The sequence below is a fragment of the Equus przewalskii genome, unplaced genomic scaffold (assembly GCF_037783145.1).
Source record: "Equus przewalskii isolate Varuska unplaced genomic scaffold, EquPr2 contig_12173, whole genome shotgun sequence".
Lineage (NCBI taxonomy): Eukaryota > Metazoa > Chordata > Mammalia > Perissodactyla > Equidae > Equus > Equus przewalskii.
The window spans coordinates 53,164-75,706 of NW_027227008.1; positions in this window are offsets into that span (position 1 = coordinate 53,164).

The window sequence follows — 22,543 nt, forward strand, 5'->3', positions numbered from 1 at the left end:
TGTGAGCACATGAACTTGGATGTCCAAATCTCTCTCTAGATTTGGGAAGTTCTCAGCCATTCTTTCTTTAAATGAGCTTTCCTACAGTTTCTCCTCTTCTCCTATGGGACTCCAGTGTCTCACGACTTTTTTCTTTTCATGGTATCCCATAGTTCACACAGACTTTGTTCATTTCTTTTTTTTCATTCTTTTTTATTTCATTCTCCTCTGACTGGGTAATTTCTAAGGTCTTGTCTCCTCCTAACTCATAGATTATTTTTTCTGCAGAATCCATTCTGCTGTTGATGCTCTTTATTGCTTTCTTTTTATTTCTTTCATTATTTAGTTCAGCTTTAACATTTCTTTGGTCTTTTTAAATGATTTCCATCTCTTTGTCTAACTTCTGTTATTGACATAATAAAGAAATCAAGATAGCTGTTTTAAGAAAGCTCAGTGAGATACAAGAAAACACAGAAAGAAAAATCAATAAAATCAGAAAATCAATAATAAAACAAAATGAGATTTCCATGTCTTTGTAGTCAGTTAGTGGAAAATTATTGTGTTCCTTGATGTCCTATGTTTATTTGATTTTTTTATGCTACTTGATACCTTGCATTTCTGTCTTTTCATTTGAAGTAGCAATTACCTCTTCTAATCTTTATTGACTAATTCAGGACAGAAATAGTTTCCAGTAGCCCTTTTTAGGATTCTGAGGCTTTCTCAGACTTCTATGGATATGCCTGCTCCATACTTTTCACTCCACTTATGACAGAATTCTTAAGCTTGTATATCCTCTCTCAATTCTGTCAATTCAGTCTGGGTGTTGACAGCCTCACTTTTGCTTTTCCAAGTATGATGCTAAATGCTTGAGTTTGTGGTGCATTACAGGCTGACAGATTTAGGCCAGCTTTCTGCATGCAATCACTCACCATCTGAAAATGCTAACTCTCACCATCATCATGTTTGTACAGGAGCTGGCCATGGGGTGGGAGTGTGTGTGCATGAGCCACATGGAGCATCAGGGGTGCTGATGTTCCATCAATGGCCTCTGTAGGTTAGTGATGGGATTTTCACAGCAGGTGCCTGGGAAGCTCGCGTGATGGCCTTCCAATGGAGTCTGCTGTGTAGTTGAAAGGATGTGTATTCCTTTGATATGTGCCATTCTGAGTCCTGCTTGTTCTCTCAGCCACTCACTGCCACCTAATAATGCAACTAATGACTCAACACTCTGAATGGGGTAAAAAAAAATGGGCCTCTTTGGCAATGTCTTGCACATCTGAGGAATGCAGGCACTCCTTCACATGCTCTCACTTTCCTTCAAGTGAGGAGCCACAGTCGACCATGTGCTATATTGGCAGTGAGCAAAGCTGTCTTCAGGAAGGGATGATGCAGGTAAAACCAATCTGTTCCTCTTACCCTTTCTGTCACATACAAAAGCTCTAGATTAGCTGAATGTGGAGGAAAATTAATTTCCAGACAAATACTCAATATGGATAAGACCTCTCTGTTCAGCAAACATATGTCTGAAAGGACTGTCACCCATAAGAAGGCCAAGGCAATGTGAGGTTTCATAGCTTTTAAGAACAGGGTAGCAATCACGCTTGGAGGCAATGCTACAGGCTACAAGTCTAATATAAACAACCTAAATTTGCACCTCAAAGACTAGAAAAAGAAGAAACAAAACCCAAAGTTATAGAAGGAAAGATAGAAGAAATATCAGAAAGAAGTAAATGAAGTAGAGACTAAAAAGAATAGAAAAAAGTGATGAAAGTCAGAGCTGGTTCTTTGAAAAGAGAAACAAAATTGAGAAACCATTGGCTAGAGTAACAATGAAAGAAAGACAGAGTGTTCAAATAAAGAAATTCAGAAATTAAAGAGAGATTAAAATTGATACCACAAAAATAAAAGGATCATAGGAAACTACTATGAAAAATTATATGTTAAACAAATTTGACAATCTAGAAGAAATATATAAATTCCTGGAAACATGCACACTACCAAGACTGCATGATAAAGAAATAGAAAATATGAGTAGATTGATAACTAGTAAGGTGATAGAATCAGAAATCAAAAACATCCAAAGAAATAAAAGTCCAGAATCTAGCAGCTTCAGTGCTAAATTCAACCAAATATCTAAAGAATTACAATCAATCTTTCTCAAACTCTATCAAAAAATAAAAGAGAAAAGAATAGTTCCAAACTCATTTAATGAGACCAGCATTACCTTTATACCAAAAGCAGAAAAGGAAGCAACAAGAAATATAATTATAGGCCAATATCCCTGATAAACCTAGATGCAAGAATCCTCAACAAAATATTAGCAAACAAAATTCAAGAACATATAGAAAAGATCATACATCATGATAAAGTGAAATTTATTCCAAGGATGGCTTAATGTCCATAAATCAATCAATTTGATTTGTCACATTAGTAAAATTAAAGACATAGGATTATTTCAATAGATTCAGAAAAACCATTTCACAAAATTCAACATATATTTATGAGGAAAAACTCAACAAAGCGGGTATAGAGGAAAATATCTCAACATAAAGAAGGTCATATACGACAAGCCCATAGCTAACATATATACAATGATGGAAAGAGGAAAGTTTTTCCTCTAAGATCAGTACCAAGACAAGAATGCCCATTGCTGCCACTTTTATTTGACATAGTATTGGAATTCCTGGACAGAGCAATTGGACATGAAAAGAAATAAAAGGCATCCAAATTGGGAAGGAAAAACGAAAATTGTGGCTATTTTCAGATGTATTATATACAGAAAACTCTAAAGACTCTGTGAAAAACTATTAGAACTAATAAATTCAGTAAATTTGCAGAACACAAAATCAATATACAAAAATGTTTTGCAATTCTTTACACTAATACACTACCAGAAAGAGAAATTAAGACACCAATCTCATTTACAATTGCATCAAAAAGAACAAAATGCCTGGAAATAAACTTAAACAAAGAGGTGAAAGATTATACTTTGAAAACTATAAGATGATAATGAATAAAAATGATAAAAACAAAAATAAATGTAAAAATATCCCTTGTTCATGGACTGGAATAATCAATATTGGATAAAATATCCATAAAAAGATATCTACAGATTCACTGCAATCCCTATAAAAATTGCATCTTTTAGCAGAAATAGAACAAACGATTCTAAAATTTGTATGGAACCACAGAAGATCCCAAATAGCCAAAGCAAGCTTGAAGAAGAAGAACAAATCTGGAGACATTATGCACCCTGATTTCAAACTATATTACAAAACTATAGTAACCAAAACAGTATGATACTGGCATAAAGACAGACACATCCATAGAACAGGATAGAGAGTCCAGAAATAAACGTACACATATATCATAAATTAGTCTGTGAGAAGGAGCTAAGAATACATAATGAGGATAGTACACTCTCTTCAATAAGTGCTACGAGGAAAACTGGACAGCCACATGCAAAACAATGAAACTGGATCACCATCTTACACCATACACAAAATTTAACTCAAACTGGATGAAAGACTTGAATGTAAGACCTGAAACTATGAAACTCTTAGAAAAAAACATACATGGTAAGCTATTTGATTTTGGTCTTGGTGATGATTTTTTTAATTTGACACCAAAAGGAAAGAAAACAAAAGCAAAAATAAATAACTAGTACTAAATAAAAAAAAAAAAAACCTTCTGAACAGCAAAGAAAATCATAAACAGAATGAAAAGGTAATCTACTGAATGAGAGAAAATATTCGTAAAACATATATGTGATAAAGGATTAACATCCAAATTATTTTAAAATCTCGTACAACTCAATAGTGAAAAAAAAAAAGAACAATCCTATTAAAAAATGAGCAGAGGTTCTGAGTAGATGTTTTACCAAAGAAGACATAGATTTTATGCAGGAAATTATGTTTGAAAATTTGAAATTTAATTTTGATTATTAATTATTTGAAAATTAATTTTGTATTAATAATAATTTATTTTAAAGTGGAAGCTGCATGTGGAAGATCAATTGTATTCACAGTTGATCCTCATTACTTGAAAGTTCATTAACCATGTATTTCCTACATACTAAAACTTATTTCTTACCTCAAAATCAATTCTCATGGCATTTTTACAGTCACTCATAGATGTGCAGAACAGTGAAAATTTTAAGTACTCAATATACACATTCCTAGCCGATGTCAAACAAGATGATGCTCTGCCATCTTAATTCAGCTCTTATACAATGAACAAGTGTTTTGTTTGTGGTCTATTTAGGGTGATAATTTTTCCCATTGTATTTTTGCTTTTTATTGATAATTTAGCTCTTTGAAATAGCCCCTAGTATAGCCTGCAGTGTTGTCTAGTGTTCCTAAGCACAGGAAGGCTGAATATTACTTATTGAAAAAAATGTGTTTTAAATAAGCTTCATTCAAGTATGACTTATAGTGCTATAAGCTATGATTTAAATGTTAATAAAACAACAAGATACATTAAATAATGTGTCTTTGAACAAAAACACATACGAAACAAGGTTATATATTGATCAATTTACAAAATGTTTGTGGCCCAGAGGATCTCAGGAAACTAACTGTGTTTTTCCTAGGAGCATGATTCAATATCCACTAATTTAGTTTTCCAATAACTTTATAAAATGTAACTACTATAGGAAGTGATGTTAGAAAAGAGAGACCAGCCTTTATCTCATCACACAAAAAAAAAAAAAAAACTCTACAATTATCAGCCATCCCGAAATGAAAATAGCCCTGGCAGGACTAAAGAGTAGAATTAAGAATCTATAGCAATGTAGTGGAGAAAAAAACAAACAGAATAACCACACACATATGATTTCTGGCAAGATAAACTCAGTTGAGATGTCTGGAGACCTCTAGGAACAAAGTAAAGTAAAAGATGCTATCACTATCAGACATAAAGCAAGAGCCATTGTCAGTCCCTGGTGGCTTGCTCTAGAAAGGACCTCAGCAGCATTTGCCTCAGAGGACGGCAACAGCCTCCACAAGAGTCTTTCTGTAGATTTCACAGAAGAGGACACTGTAGCATTCATTGGCATGGGCCGCAGCAGCCTGCTCCACAGAGGACATGAGAAACTTTTACCACTGAGGTTACTGATAGTCAGTGCTTCACAGGTCCCTCAGAGAAGGAGCCACTGTTGTGTGTCCCCCAAAGGAGCTTCTGTTGTGTTGTTCTTGGACTAGAATTGTCAATCCACTCAAATTCATGCATGTCCCAAACACAACAGCCACTGTCACTCCATGTGCAACTGTGTTCCAGATCTTGGTCCTGCAACCACTCTATGCACACCTATTTTCCAAAGCCTGATATGATGGCTGCTATATGGATGCTTACGTATGAATTGGCAGAGTCACTGTTGTTATCTAGCTCCTTAGGCCCTGTTGTCATTGTTGTTCCATGAGCACCCATGCTTCTGTCCCTGACTTCATGGATGCTCAATGTGTGGCCATGCTTCAAGCACTGGAGCCACAGTGCTGCAGGCTACCCATGCCCTGGACCATGGAGCTGCTGTCATTTTTTGAGCATCCGTGCTCTAGATGCCCATGCACCTATGCATCAGACACCAGTGCTGCCACAATTGTGAGGGCACTGAAAGTTGGATTCAGTGCCGAGAGGGATCTTCTCTACCATGAAAGCATCTGTGGGAGCAAAAGAGATCAGGAGGTTCTTGGCAGCTTTCACCACTGATGATTCCAACAGTCCTTGCTGCTGCTGAAAAACAGCTGCTGCCTTGACCTTTGAGGACTCTTGCAATCTTTGCTGACGGTGACCTCAGGTGACAGAGCTACACGGTGATTATGCGGCTGGCCGTTTTCCAGAGCTGGAGCCATCATACCCACTCATAAGTAAGTGTTCTTCCCGAGAAAAGCTAGTCTGTAAAGTCTGGAAGAGGTGACTGCACCATGAATCTGCAGATGTCCATGCAAGGTTACAAGGAATATGAAGAAGTGTGGGAACATCATGTCAACAAAAGAGCAAGGTAGTTTTCCGAGTAATGACCCCAAGGAAATGGAGATCTATGGGTTGCTAAACAAAACCTTCAAAATAATTGCTTTAAATAATCTCAGTGAGCTATAAGAAAACACAGACAGACAACACAGTTAAATGAGGAAAACAACACACAAAATGAGAAGTTCAACAGAAAGTTCAAAATAATTAAAAAGATAAATTCTGGAGCTAAAGAATACAATGAATGAAATGTAAAATGAAATAGAAAACACCAACACTGAGTAGATCATGCATAAGAAAAAATCTGGTGGGGGCGGGCACAGTGGCACAGCGGTTAAGTTTGCATGTTCCCCTTCGGTGGCCCAGGGTTTGCTGGTTTGGATCCCGGGTGCAGACATGGCACCACTTGGAAAGCCATGCTGTGGTAAGCGTCCCACATATAAAGTAGAGGAAGATGGGCACAGATGTTAGCTCAGGGCCAGTCTTCCTCAGCATCATTGTCAGCATTTAGCTCAGGACTAATCTTCCTAAAAAAGAAAGAAGCACTGAAAAAAAAAATCTATGAACTCAAGACAAGTCATTTGAAATCACCTAGTCAGAAGACAAAACAGAAAAGTTTGAAAAAGAGTTAAGAAAGCCTATATGATTTAAGAATGCCACCAACTGAAATAATATTTGTGTTATAGGAGTCCCTGAAGGAGAAGAGAAAAAGACAGAGGAAGAAAGTTTATTTAAATAAGTAATGGCTGAAAACTCTCCAAATCTGAAAAGAGGTATAGACATTGATGTATATGCAGCTTATAGATCTCCATGCAGGTTTAACTGAAAGAGGACTTTACTGAGATAATTATAATACATGCATAAAATCAAAGGCAAAGAGATAATTTTGAAAGAAGCAAAACAAAAGAGACTTGTTACATATAAAGGAAGCTCCAAAAGGGTATCAGCAGATTTCTCAGCAGAAATTTTGCAGGCCAGCAGAGAGTGGATGACATACTCAATATGCTGCAAGAAAAAAAATTGTGAATGAAAATACCTACACAGAAAAGTGCCCTTTAGAAAAAGAGAAATAAAGACTCTCACAGTTAAGAAAAGTTGAGAGTTAATTACCAATAGAGCTGCCCCACAAGAAATGTTAAATGAAAGGATGCTATTGAAAAGAAAATAAAGAATGCTAATTAGTAACAAGAAAATTTATGAGTAAAATCTCACTAATAAATATATACAAATATAGTGATACATGTATAAATATAGTCAAATTCAGATACTGTAATGTTGAAATGGTGATGTGTAAATCATTTAACTCTAGTATTAAAGTTAAAAGACAAATTAAAAATAACTATAACTTATAATAATGTTTTAGTGGATGCACAATAAAACAGATAGAAATCATGACATTAAAAATATGAAATATCGAGGTGCAGAAAAAGGGTAGAGATTTTTTTAATGCAAGTGATGTTAACTTATTATCTGCTTAACATGGACTGCTGTAATTATATGTTTTATCTAACCCTTATGGTAACTAAAACAAAAACCTATACTACATACACAAACAGAAATAGGAAACTAAATATACCACTAGAGAAAATCAAATTAGAAAATAAAATAGCAAAAGAGGAGGAAAGAAATAAAAAAATGATTACCAGAAGACAATCAACAAAATGGCAATAGTGAGTCTTTACTAATCAATACGAGCTTTAAATGTGAATGAATTAAATTCTCCAATTACAAGGTATAGAGTGGCTGAATGAATAAAAAAGCAGACCCAAAAATGCCACCTACACAAGACTCACTTCACTTTTAAGAACATTCATAGGCTGAAAGTGGAGGGATGGAAAAAAAATATTCCATGCAAATGGACACCAACATAGAGCAGAGATAGCTATACTTACATCAGAAAAAAAATAGACTTAAAGTTAAAAGTGAAAAATTGTAACAATAGACAAAGAAAGTCGTATAATAATTCGTCAATTTATTAAGAGACAAACTTTTAATTATTTATTTACCCAATATCAGAGCATCTAAAAACATTAAGAAATATTAAAAGACCTGTAGTTAGAAATAGACAACAAAGCCATTACAGCAGATAATTTCAACAATACTTTCTGTCTGATCATCCAGACAGAAAATCAATACGGAAATATTGTACTCAAACTACACTTTAAAACAAATGGACCCAACAGACATATACACAACAACCTATCCAACAACAGTAGAATACAGATTCTTCTCAGGTGCACATGCAACATTTTCCAGGATAGATCATACATTAGGTCACAAAACAAGTTTTCATAAATTTAAGAAGATTGAAATCAAACCAAGTATCTTTTCCAGACACCATGGTAGAAAACTAGAAAATGAGAACAGATAGAAAGTTAGAAAATTCACAAATATGTGAAAATTAAACAACATACTCCTGAACAACCAATGGTTTAGAGAAACTATCAAAAAAGAAACTAGAAACAAATCTTAAGATAAATAAAAATGGAAACACATCATACCAAAACTTCCAAGATTCAGCAAAGGCACTTCAAAAGGAAAGTTTATAGTGATAAACAAATATGTTATAAAAAAGAGAAAGATTTCAAATAAACAACTAAGTTTACAGCTCAGGGAACTAGAAAAAAACTAATAAGAACAATTATACAACAAAACAGATAACCTATGGGGCTGACCCCATAGGCTGAATGATCAAGTTTGCACACCCTGCTTCAGCGGCCTGAGGTTTCACTGTCTCAGATTCTGGGTGTGGACCTAGCACAGCTCATCAAGTCATGCTGGGGCAGCATCCCACATAGCACAACCAGAAGTACCTACAGCTAGAATATACAACTATTTACTGGGGGTGCTTTGGGAAGAAGAAGAAAAATAAAACATTGGCAACAGATGTTAGCTTAGGTGCCAATCTTCAAAAAAAGAAAAACAAAAAAGCAACGAGCTGCTCCTTGATCTAAAAAACAAAAGCAAAAACAAAAAACAGGTAATCTAGAAAAAAATGGATAAATATCTATAAAAATACAACCTACATAAACTAACTCATAAATAAGTAGAAATTTGAAAAGACCTATACGTAGTAAAAAGGTTGAGTCAGTAATCAGAACTCTCCCAACCAAGGAAGACCAGGATCAGATGACTTTACTGATGAATTCTACTGAACATTTAAAGAAGAATCAATAGTTTCAGTTCAAGATGTCAGTGTAGGAAGATCTGAAACTCACCTCGTGCCACAGTCACAACCAGTCTGAAGCTACATGTGGGACAACTTCCTCTGAAAACTTAGACAAAACCAAAAACTTCATGAGTGATTTCTGCATATCAGGTAAACAAGAAAAAAAAAAGACATTGAAGTGGGTAGGAGAGATTGAGACACACTCTCACCATAAACACCACCCCTGCCATAGCAACCCACAGTGGGGAGGGAGTTCAAAACCTGGAGCTTTGCCCTGAGGATTGAAGGTTTTGAAGCAAACATCGGACACCTTAACTTTTAAGACTTGCCCCTGAGAAATGAGCCCCCAAAACAACTAGTTTTGAAGCCAAAGGGGCTCACATCTATGAGACCCACAAGGTTATAGTAAACTGAGAAATGTTTTTTAAAGGGCTCATATGTGCAGATTTTCCCTCCCCATAGCCCAGAGTAGTGCCCAGATTTTCTGTGAGAGGTTTATTTTCTTATCTTAAAGCATAAGCCAAAGTAGTAGAAGTCTAATTAACACAGGTCTATAGGCCTACTGAAATGCCCACAAGGGACAGAGGGTGGCAAGCGTCACCTTTGTGCTCCTCCTCTGCCTGGCTCCAGCTCATCAGTAACTTTCCAAAAGTAACTTGTACTCTTGACTCTCACCCCAATTTTTGTGGCTGCCACGAGAGGACTCTGTAGATTGCTTTGGCTTTGACCAGTGGGATTTATGCTCTTATGATCCACAGGAATGTAACAGAGAAACAGTTCTTAACTGGCTATCACACCTCAGGGCAAACAAGAGAAACAGATGGAGGAACCCAGTCTTTCTGTGAAAAAGGCCTATTAGCTTGTTTTCACAGCTTCGGCCAGCAAGGCAGGTTTCTAATTAAAAACACATCTGAGGGGCCGGCCCGGTGGCGCAGTGGTTAAGTTCGCATGCTCTGCTTCTTGGCGGCCCGGGGTTCACTGGTTCTGATCCTGGGTGCGGAGATGGCCCCACTTGGCAGCCATGCTGTGGTAGGCGTCCCACATATAAAGTAGAGGAAGATGGGCATGGATGTTAGCTCAGAGCCAGGCTTCCTCAGCAAAAAGAGGAGGACTGGCACTAGTTAGCTGAGGGCTAATCTTCCTCAAAAAAAAGAAAAAAAAAACACATCTGAGAGACAAGTAAAATCATTTTCAGAGACCTTGGAGGGCAAGTGATATCTTAGTATGCCCCCTCTGCCATGAAACAGAGCACCAGTAACTCCCAGAGAAGAGCTTGTACATATGTCTGGTGCCCTGATTTTTGTGGCTGCAGTCTAGAGAATTGCTTTGAGCGCCTGGCACTGGTGGCCAGCAGAGCTTGCATTCCTGGGTCCCTGAGACTGTAACAAACAAAGAGAGCACCAGGCAATGGCACAGGTGACAGATTGAAACACATCTCCAGTCATTCTGTGAAGAAAGCCTTTTTTCTTGTGCTGGAGATATGGTCTGAGGGACAGACTTCTGTTTAGGCACATCTCTGGGGGCCTAAGGAGCTGCTCTCTTGGGCTTCAAGCTAGTGGATGTCATCATTATGTTCTCCTTCTGTCTTACTCCAGGTCACTGATGAGTCCCAGAGTGGAGCTTGTATGCTCATCTAGGACCTTGATTTTTGCAAACTCCACCCAGGAGACACATCTAGATTATTTGGTTCTGGTGGCCAGTGGGACTTACACTTGCAGTCCCACAGGCCTATATATATTTACCTATGTTAAGTGGCTGTATGATTCCTGTTTTCCAATCAGCTTGAATCTAGATGCTGACTGAGTTTCCCTTCATTGGGCCACTGACAATTGTTAAAACTGGGAGCCACCAAGTATAAAATAGGCTGCTTGGACAATCACAAGGACTTAAGGGAAAAACAAAAGCTAGGGCATGCTTGAATAATAAGGTTCATTTTCTACACAAGGATGCTTTTTCAAGACTCGAAGAGGTTTCTGTTTTACCTAAGTCATAGGAATCAGCAGAGAAAATCAAGGAAAATGAAGAAACAAATGAACATATTAGAAATAAAAAATAAAAATGATAAAATCTCATAAAAAGCTCTTAATGAAATGGAGATAAATAATTTACCTGATAAAGAATTCAAAATAATCATCATAACAATATTCATTGAGCTTGGGAGAAGAATTGGTAAACACAGTGAGAGCTTCAACAAGGAAGAAACATAAGAAAGTACCAAATATAAATCAGAAAGCTCAAGAATACAATTACTGAACTGAAAAATACACTAGAGTATTTTAAAGCAGACTAGATATAGCAGAAAGCTGGATCAGTGAATTGAAAGACAAGGCAGTGGTACTTATGCAATCAGAGAAGCAAAAAGAAAAGAACCAAAACAGTGAAGGCAGCTTAAGAAACTTAAAGGTCAGCATCAAGTGCAGTAACATTCACATTACAGGGATCCTAGACCCCAAAGAGTCTCACACCAAGACATATCATAATTAAAATGTCAAAAGTTACAAACCAGGAGAAACTGTTAAAAGCAACAAAAGAAAACCATCTTGTTATGTACACAGGAACCCCCATAAGGCAATGAGCAGAGTTTTTACAAGAAAGTTTGATGGCCAGAAGTATGTGGCACAGTCTATTCAAAGTGCTGAAAGGAAAAGAAACTTTCAACCAAGAATACTCTACCTGGAAAAGTTGAAATTTAGAATTGAAGGAGGGATAAAGAGTTTTCCATACAAATAAAGCTTAAAAGAGTTCATCACCACTAAACTAGCCATTCAAGAAATATTAAAGGTACTTTTTAACCCTGAAATGAAAGATCATTAATTAGTAACAGGAAAAAATATCTGAAAGCGTATGTCACGGGTAAAGGTAAATATACAGTAAAATACAAAATAATCTAAAGTTGTAAATGTGATGGATTTATCACTTATTAAGCTATTATAAATGTTAAAATATAAGAGTAGTAAAATTAACCATAACTACAAAAATGTGTTAAGGGATGCACAAGATGAAAATATGTAAGCTGTGACATCAGAAACAAAATGTGGAGAGGAGCAAGTAAAATTTAAGCTTTAAGGTGTGTTAAAATTTAAGTTGTTCTGAATTTAAAATAGCCTATTACAAAAATAGTTTGTTATATGTGAGCCCGGTGGTAACCACAAAGCAAAAATCTATAGAAGATAAACAAAAGACAAAGAGAAAGAAATCTAACACTACCACTAAAGAGAGTCATCAAACCACAAAGAAGAAGAAAGAAACAGAGAAACTACAAAATAGCCATAAAAATTAATAAAATGGCAATAAGTACATATATATCAATCATTACTTTAAATGTAAATGGACTAAATTTTCCACAAAATGACATACAGTCATTGAATAAATAAAAAAGAACATCGGCCTATATGCAGCCTACAAGAGATTTTCTTCAGATGTGAGCACACATATATGCTATAAGTGAAAGGATGGAAAATAATAACAAAAACATATAGGTAGATACACTAATTTCAGAAAAAATTGACTTTAAAGCAAAGACTGTGATGAGACAAATAAATGTGTTACATAAAAATAAACAGATCATTCCAAAAAGAGGTTATAACGTTTGTAAATATATACACACACAACATAGGAAGACCTAAATACATGAAGCAAGTGTTAACAGACTGAATGGGAAAATAGACAGCAATCTAATAGTCAGAGACTTCAATAACCCCATTTCTTCAATGGATAAATCATCCAACAGAAAATTCATGAGAAAACATTGGCCTTAAAGGACACGTTAGACCAGATGTAAATAACATATATACAGAACATTGCATCCAAAAGCAGCAAAATTTACATTTTTCTCAAGTGTGTATGAAGCATTATCCAGGATAGGTCATATGTTAGATCACAAAAGAAGTCTTAGCATATATAAGAAGATTGAAATCTTATCAAGTACCTTTTCTATTTACAATGATATGAAAATAGAAATCAATTACAAGAAGAACCCTGGAAAATTGCAAATATTTGGAGATTAAACAACAGGATGCTGAACAACCAATGGAATAAGAAGAAACCTGGGCAAGGGAAACAATAGAAAAAATTAACAAACGGGACTATATCAAACTAAAAAGCTTCTGCACAGCAAAGAAAACCATCAAAAAAATGAAAAGACAACCTGACAGTTGGGAGAAGATATTTGCAGACCATACATATATCAGATAAGGGATTAGTATCCAAAATAAACCAACAACTCATATACCCCAACACCAAAAATCCTAACAATCCAATTAAAAAATGGGCAAAAGATATGAACAGACATTTCTCCAAAGAAGATATAGAGATGGCTAATAGGCACATGAAAAGATGTTCAACGTCATTCACTGTCAGGGAAACGAAAATCAAAACTACAACAAGACATCATCTCACTCCTGTCAGAATAGCTCTAATTAACAAGATGGGAAACAAGCATTGGATAGGATATGGAGAGAAGGGAACTCTTGTACACTACTGGTGGTAGTGCAAACTGGTACTGCCACTATGGAAAACAGTATGGAGTTTCCTCAGTAAATTAAGAATAGATCTACCATATGATCCAGCTATTCCACTGTTGGGTATTTATCTAAAGGAGCACAAACAAAAACACAAATGCATAAAGGTACATGCATCCCTATGTCCATTGCAGCGTTATTCACAATACCCAAGACTTGGAAGTAACCTAGGTGCCCATTAGGGGACGAATGGATAAATAATATGTGGTATATATACCCAATGGAATCCTATTCAGCCATAGAAATTATGAAATATGGCCATTTGTGACAACATGGATGGACCTTGAGGGTATTATGCTACGTGAAATAAGTCAGAGGGAAAAAGTCAAATACACTATGATCTCTCTCATAAATAGAAGATAAAAGCAAAGGCAAACAAATGCATGGCAACAGATATTGGATTAGTGGTTACCAGAGGGGAAGGGGGAGAGAGAAGAGGGTGAAAGGTGTGAGTGGGCACATGTGTGTGGTGATGGATTGTAATTGGTCTTTGGGTGGTGAACAAGATGTAATCTACACAGAATTCAAAATATATTATGATGTACACCTGAAAGTTATATAATGTTATAATCCAATGTTACTGCAATAAAAAAGTAAAATAAAATGCAAAAAAACACCTTAAGACAAATGAAACCAAAATATACCAAAATGTATGAGATGCAGCAAAATCAGTTTGAAGAATAAAAGTTAGTGACAAATGCCTACGTGAAGAAACAAAACCTTGGGGGCTGGCACCGTGGTGCAGCGGTTAAGTTCCCACCTTCTGCTTCTCAGTGGCTTGGGGTTTGCCAGTTCCGATCCTGGGTGCAGACATGGCACCACTTGGCACGCCATGCTGTGGTAGGCGTCCCACATATAAAGTAGAGGATGATGGGCACAGATGTTAGCTCAGGTCCAGGCTTGTCAGCCAAAAGAGGAGGACTGGCAGAAGGCAGCTCAGGGCTAATCTTCCTCAGAAAAAAAGAGAAAGAACCAAAACCTCAAATAACCTAACTTCACCACTGAAGGAATTAGAAATAGAAGAAAAATACAGATCCTGATTTTAGTATAAGGAAGAAAATAACAAAGATAAGAGTGGAAATAAATGAAATAGAGAATAAAAAAGAATATACAAAAGATCACTGAAATTAAGAGTTGGTTTTGCAAAGATTAAGTTGACAAACACTTAGCTAGATTCACCAGAGCAAAAAGAGAGGACTCAAGTAAATAAAATCGGAAATGAAAGAGTGGACATTACCACTGATACCACAGAAATCCAATGTATCATAAGAGACTACTACAAATAATCATATGCCAACAAATTTTATTTTTCGTTGATGTAACATTGGCTTACAACATAATATAAATTTAAGGTATACATCATTATATTTCTACTTCTGTATATTGTGTTCACTACCAAAAGTATAGTTTTAATTTGTCAGCATAAAAATGCCCCCCTTTACTCCTTTCACCTTCCTCCTATCCCATTTCTCCTTTGGTAACCACCAATGTTTTCTCTGTGTCTATTGTTTGTTATTTTTTTTCTCTTCCACATATGAGTGAAATCATATGGTGTTTGTCTTTCTCCTTCTGATTTATTTAGCTTAGCATAATATTCTCAAGGTTCATACATGTTGAAAATGGTAACATTTCATCTTATTAGTGGCTGAGTCTTATCTTATTGTGTTTATATATTATGTGAATATGTTTGTATGTACATGTAATATATATATATATTATATCTTATCTGTTCATCCTTTGATAGGTACATGGATGGATTCCAAGTTCTTGGCTATTGTAAACAGTGCTGCAATGCTCACAGGGGTGCATATATCTTTAGAATTAGTGTTTTGTGTTCTTTGGATAAATACCCAGAAATAGAAAAATTGAATCATATCATACTTCTATGTTTAACTTTTTTAAGTATTCTCCATAGTTCTATTCACAGTAGCTGCATCAATTTACATTCCCACAAGCAGTGTATGAGAGCTCCCTTTTCTCCTCATCCTCTCCACCGCTTATTTCTTCTCTTTTTAATAATAGTCATTCTGATGGGTATGAGGTAATATCTCATTGTGGTTTTGATTTTTATTTTTTAATAATTACTGATGTTGAACATTTTTTCATGTGCCTGGGACCATCTGTATATAAATATGTCTTCCTTGGAAAAAGAATCTGTTTAGATCCTCTAACCATTTTTTAATTGGGTTGCTCATTCTTTTTTGGATGAGTTGTATGAGTTCTTTAAATATTTTGGATAATAATCCTTTATTGAATATATAATTTGAAAATATATTCTCCCCACTGGTAAGCTATCTTTTTGTTTTCTTGATGGTTTGCTTTGCTGTGCAGAAGCTTTTTAGTTTGATGTAGTGCCATTCACTTATTTTTTCTCTTGTTTCTGTTGCTTGAGGAGACATACACAAAGAGATGTTTCTATGACTGATTCTTTTTCTAGAAGTTTTATGGTTTCATGTCTTAGACACAAGTATGTAATCATTTTGAGTTAATGTTTGTGTATGGCCTAAGGTAATAGTCTGCTTTCATTCTTTTGCATGTGGCTTTCCAGTTTTCCCAGCACCGTTTATTGAACAGGCTTTCCTTTCTCCATTGTATGTTCTTGGCACCTTGCTTCATTGTAGCATTTGTTGGTTTATAGATGTTTTACTCTCTATAGACTAAAAAGGAAAGACAAAAGAATTCTCTTATGCCATCATGATGATGACATCTCTACACCAACAAAGTGGACAACCTGGAAGAAATTAATAAATTTCAGGAAACATACAACTTACCAAGACTAAGTCATGAAGAAACAGAAAATGTGAAAGACTGATGACTGGTAAGGAAATTGAATCAGTAATCAAAAACTTCACCACAAATAAATTCAAGGAAGAGGCAGATTCACTGGTGAATTCTACCAAACATTCAAAAAAGAATAAATAGCAATCCTTCTCAAACTCAAACACTAGAAGAGGAAGAAATAGTTCCAAACTCATTTTATGAAGGTAGCATTACTCTGATCCCCAAATCAGATGAGGATACCACAAGGAAAGAAAACTATAGGCCAATATTCCTGATGAATATAAATGCAAAAATCCTCCAGAAAATACTGGCACAGTCAATTCAACAATACATTAAATGGATTGTACCCTTGATCAAGTGGTATTTATTCCAGGGATGCAAATATCATTCAGCATCAGAAATCAAAGAATGTGATACACCACATTAACAAAATGAAGGATAAAAATCATATAATCATGTCAAGATGCAGAAAAGCATTTGACAATATCCAACATCCTTTTATGATAATGACTCTCAGCAAAGTGGGATAGAGGACATATACTTCAACATAATAAAGGCCATTTATGACAAGCCCACAGCTAACAACATACTCAATGCTTAAAAGCTAAACTATTTTCCTCTATGATCAGAAATAAAATAAGGGGATACATATTTACTCAACATAGTATTAGAAATCCTATCCAGTGAAGGAGACAATTAAAAAGTATCCAAATCCAAAAGAAACAAAGTTGTCTCTACCTGCAGATGGCATTATATTAATGGATAAAAAAACATAAATACTATACAAAAAAATCTATTAGAAGTAGTAAACAAACATAACAAAGTTGTAAAATAAAAAATAATAGGGGGCAGCCCCATGGCATAGTGGTTAAGTTTGATGTGCTTTGCTTTGGTGGCCCAGGTTTGTAGGTTTGGATCCCAGGTGCAGACCTACACCACTCATAAGCCATGCTGTGGTAGAGACCCCTACACTAAAATACAGGAAGCTTGAAACAGATGTTAGCTCAGGGAGAATCTTCCTCAGAAAAAATGACATCAATATACAAAAATCTGTTGCTTTTCTATACACTAATTAGAAGATATCAGAGGCTAGCATGGTGGCGCAGTTGTCAAGTGTGCACATTTAGCTTTGGCAGTCTGGGGTTCACCAATTGGGATCCTGGGTACGGACATGGCACTGCATGGCAAACCATGCTGTGGGAGGCGTCCCAAATATAAAGTACAGGAAGATGGGCCCGGGTGGTAGCTCAAGACCAGTCATCCTCAGCAACAAGAGGAGGATTGGCAGCAGATGTTAGCCCAGGGATAATCTACCTCGAAAACAAAAAACAAACAAAAAGGAGATATCAACAAAAAATAAAGAAAAAATTTCATTTACAATTGCATCAAAAATAGTAAAATGCCTAGGTATAAATTTAACCAAGGAGGTGAAACATATGTACACTGAAAACTATAAGACATTAATTAAAGAAATTGAAGAAGATACAAATAAATGTGCTCATGGATTGGAAGAAAAAGTAGTGGTAAAATATTACACTAAGCAATCTTCAGATTCAATACAATCTCTATCAAAATCTAAATGGCATTTTCACAGAAATAGGAAAATCAATCCTAAAATTTGTATGAGCTTAAGACCTGAAAAAGCCAAAGCAACTTTAAGAAAGAATAATAAAGCTGGAGGGTTTATGCTATCTGTTTTAACCCATGTTACAAAGCTGTAGTATTCAAAGCAGTATGGCATTGCTATTAAAACAGGCACATTGATCAATGGACCAGAATAGACAGCTCAGAAATAAACCTATACACTTAACGTCAATTAATTTATGACAAACAGACAAGAATATATAGAGAAAATCTCTTTAGTAAACAGTGTTGGAAAATCTAGACACCTACATGCAGAAGAATAAAACTAGACCAGGGCTTTCACCATACCAAAAAGAAACATAACTCGAATTATGGACTTAAATGTAATACCTGAAGTCTTAAAATTCCTAAAAGAATAGATCTAGGAAGCTTCTTGACATCAGTCTTCGTGATAATCTTTTGTATTTGACACCAAAAGAAAAGGCAATCAAAGCGAAAACAAACGGGTGGACTACATCAAACTAAAAACCTGCATAGCAAAGGAAACCAACAACAAAATAAAAATCAACATGCCGAATGATAGAAAATATTTGTAAATTATGTATATGAAAAAGGGTTAACATACAAAATATATAAAAATGCATGCAACTCAAGGGCAAAAATTAAACAACTCAATTAAAAATTGGCATTTCTAAAAAGACATTTTACCAATGAAGAAATAAAGTATGTGAAAAGATGCTAAACATCTTTAATCATCAGGGAATTGCAAATAGAAACCGCAATGAGATATCAACTGACACCTGTTAGAATCAAAAGTATAAGAAATAGCAAGTGTCGGCATGGATGTGAAGAAAAGGGAACTTTTGTGCACTATTGGGGAGAATGCAAATTTGTGCAGCTACTACAGAAAACAGAATGGAGGTTCCTCAAAAAATTAAAAATTGAATAACCTTATGATCCAGCAATTCTAATTTTTGGTATTTGTTAAAAAAAAAAAAAAAAAATACTAACCCCAAAAGATATATGCACCTCCATGATCTTTGGAGCATTATTACAACAGCCAAAGTATAGAAACAGCTTAAGTTTTCCCCAATGGATGAATGGATAAAGAACATATAGCTTATATAGTATGGAATATTATTCAGCCATAATAAAGAAGTGAATCTTGCCATTTATGACAACATGAGTGGACTTTGAGGGCATTATGCTAAGCAAAATATATTAGACAGAGAAGACAAATATTGTATGATCTCACTTAATGTTTAAAAAAAGGAAGCTCCTAGATACATAAAAAAATTTCTGGTTGCTAGAGGCTGGTTGTGAGGGGCTGGTGAAGTGGGTAAAGGGGACCAAAATCTGCAAATTTCCAGTTATAAAATAAACAAGTCATGGGAATGCAATGTGCAGCATGAGGACTATAATCAATAATGCTGGATTGCATATTTGAACGGTGCAAAGAGAGTTGATTCGAAAAGTTCTCATCGCAGAAAATTGTAAGTTTGTATGTTGACTGATGTTAACTAGAGTTATTGTAGTGATTATTTCTCAGTAAATACAAATATTGAATCACTGGTTAATACCTGAATCTAAAATAATATATATAAGCATTTTCTTTATCAATTTCACCATTGACTGACAGTTTGCTTCCATATCTTCTCTATTGTGAATACTCCTGTAGCAAACACGGAAATAAATATATCTCTTATAAATAATGATCTCATATCCTACAGATTTATTACCCAGAAATTGAATTGATAGATCCTATGGTAGCTATATTTTTTAATTTTTTGAGAAACCTCCCAACTGTTTCATTGTTTAAATAAAAAGTACAGAATACTGGACAGTGATTATCAATTATAGGAGATTTCAAAGCCCTGCTCTTACGCTCGGTCTATAATTAATTGCAGTCTGGGGACAGTGTCTCATGAGACACCTGTCAAGGCATCCCTACTTCTGTGGTACACTGAGCTTTAGAAAGACCTGATCCATCCAGAAGACCATGCTGAGTCCTCAGATGCTCCTCTCAGGCCTAACCCAGGAAAGGAGCAGAAATGTAATTAATCCATTTTGGGGGACCTTGAAATGTCAGAAATTAGGTTTCTCAGGACAAGAACTGACTGACTGAATGCAAAAGAGCCATGGGGCAAAAGGAGTGGCAGCAGCTACTTGAAGTTCTCCAGGCAGCAGTGACTAGGGAACTGGAGGCAGAGGAGGGAAAATGATTTTATCCATTAATAAAACAATTGGCTTGTATGCAGGAAGTTAAATCTTGTTTTCATCCAGGCTCCACATCAAAAATTCAGGCAGAAATCTTTGAAAAGCAAGAACAGGTAAGTTTAGACCACATGAAAAGGAAGATTGCTTCTCACAGTGAGTACATTTCTTTGACAATTAGAAGAGGTAGGAATTAAACAATAAATTTTCAGTGGTTTAGATAAATATATAAATCACTAGAGAGATAGAATAATGTCTTGATGGAGGGAAGCTCTGTTTTAAACTGCCTGAGTCCTCATGTTTTCATCCATTGTCTGACAAGGGACATAGTGAGGGCACACTGTTACATCCCTCACTGTCCCAGTTTCTCAAGATTGCACATAGGGCCCATATGAAGTGCCACTTAGTTAGTGCATGAAAATCACTCTGGCATTTAGTAAGCCCACCATAAGTGTTAACTACTGTTAGTGTAATTATCATTATTGTTAGTATTTCCTCCACTATACGGACATGAGGGGAGACAATCTTGTCCTCCAGCAGTACATCTTTTGGGATTACTTCATGCTAGGCTGGGAGAAGCATTACATGGATCCTGAATGATGAAAACTCTACTCCTTTCCTTGAAAATTTTCTCCAGAAGAAGTATGTAAAGGCATTTATAAGAATACAGTGAGTTATGGATGGAAGCAATCTGTTCACACTCTTTTACGAGGATCAGCCTTTTGCCATTCTTACAAAAATTGTTTTAGAGTGATTCTTAGATTGCTAATCACTCAGTTTCAGACTCTATGTGATGGAGAAAGTTAGGTCCCTTGAGTAATTGACAGGAAATCTGACTTTCCCTAGAAGAAAATCAAAGAGTGCCACTATATTTAGTTAAGACAGACCACAGAATTAAACTTCCTTTTTTGACATTTCTTCAGTAAACCATGGTATTCCATATTGACTACTTGAGGACAAAAACATATTTATCTTGACAGAAAATATTTTGCAAGGATTTTTATAATATACGACTTGTGCATTATTCAGTCAAGATTGAATCTGTATCTGGCTAATGCATAGTTTGTTGTTAAAACATTATTTTAGTATAATAAAGGATGTGTTCAATGGTTTTATCAATACCTACTGGCTAATTATAATTTTTAAAAGATAAGAGCAGCCCTTATAGATCAAGTAAGTCAACCTCTTCTTGTACATATGAACAGCTGAATCCTAGTGCTAATCATTGATGTCTAAGCTCACAATGCTATTCATAAAATCAAGGTCATCCTAAAGAAATGACAGGAATCACTTTTATTACACTTTTCTAAATTCAAGACAATATAATATTATGTGCTTAATATAAAACATTACAATATTTTTAAGATACATCACTTCTACTGGCCTAATCTGCTAATCTGTGAAATGATTAATTCACACTTGAAAGGAGCTTCCAAGTAAAAACAGATACTTCAAAAACTGATCATTCGTAAGAGGATAGCCATCATGTTAAATGCTTTGTCATTCCTAGAGGAAAAGTTTTGTAGTGTTTATGTCTATTTTCTGTTCCCAGCCTATGATTAATTGAATCTGCCATGGTTAATAGTACTCCTGTATGTTAACCTGGTAGACATATTTTCATATTTTAGATGTGACAATTGAATACCATGGATTATCATTTTCAAGGATATTCTCCCATTATTTTACTCCCCAGAGAATTAATATCTATGTTAAGGGAAGCATTTATGTCAAAAAATACAGGTATAAAGAGAAGCATCATGATGGAGGGTACCCCAGAAAGCAGCACAGGATCTCTGCTAAGGAAACAAAATTCCTCAGTGTCAAAATAGTGCCACAAGCTTATAATTACTCTACTTTGAAAGTTTGACAGTGAGAACTGATTTCTTTCCATTGGCAGTCAGACATTATACCTTTTTTCATTATCTTAAATAAAGTAAAGCATGAGGACATATGATTTCATACAACATAGTACTTCAAGTATATAATTGATAATGAAAGCAAAATTTCTGGTTGATATTGCTTGAAAAGAGAGGAAGCATTGCATGTGAATCATCAGGGTTCACAACGGAAATCAACTCATTCATCTCAGGACTGAGATATTTGTCATCACATAAATGAAAATACATGTCTTCATTTGTCACCAGTGGAAAGATAACACTCCTACAAACATGAGAACTTAGAATTGATTTGCAGGACTTAGTCAACATGTTAGTGTATTTTGAAGGAGTTTTTATTCCATGGACAATGAACAGTAACTGAAAGATTAATGGATAGAGGAATATGAGTGATGTCTTTTAGGTTGTTAATTGTATAAGAAAATTATTGAAGT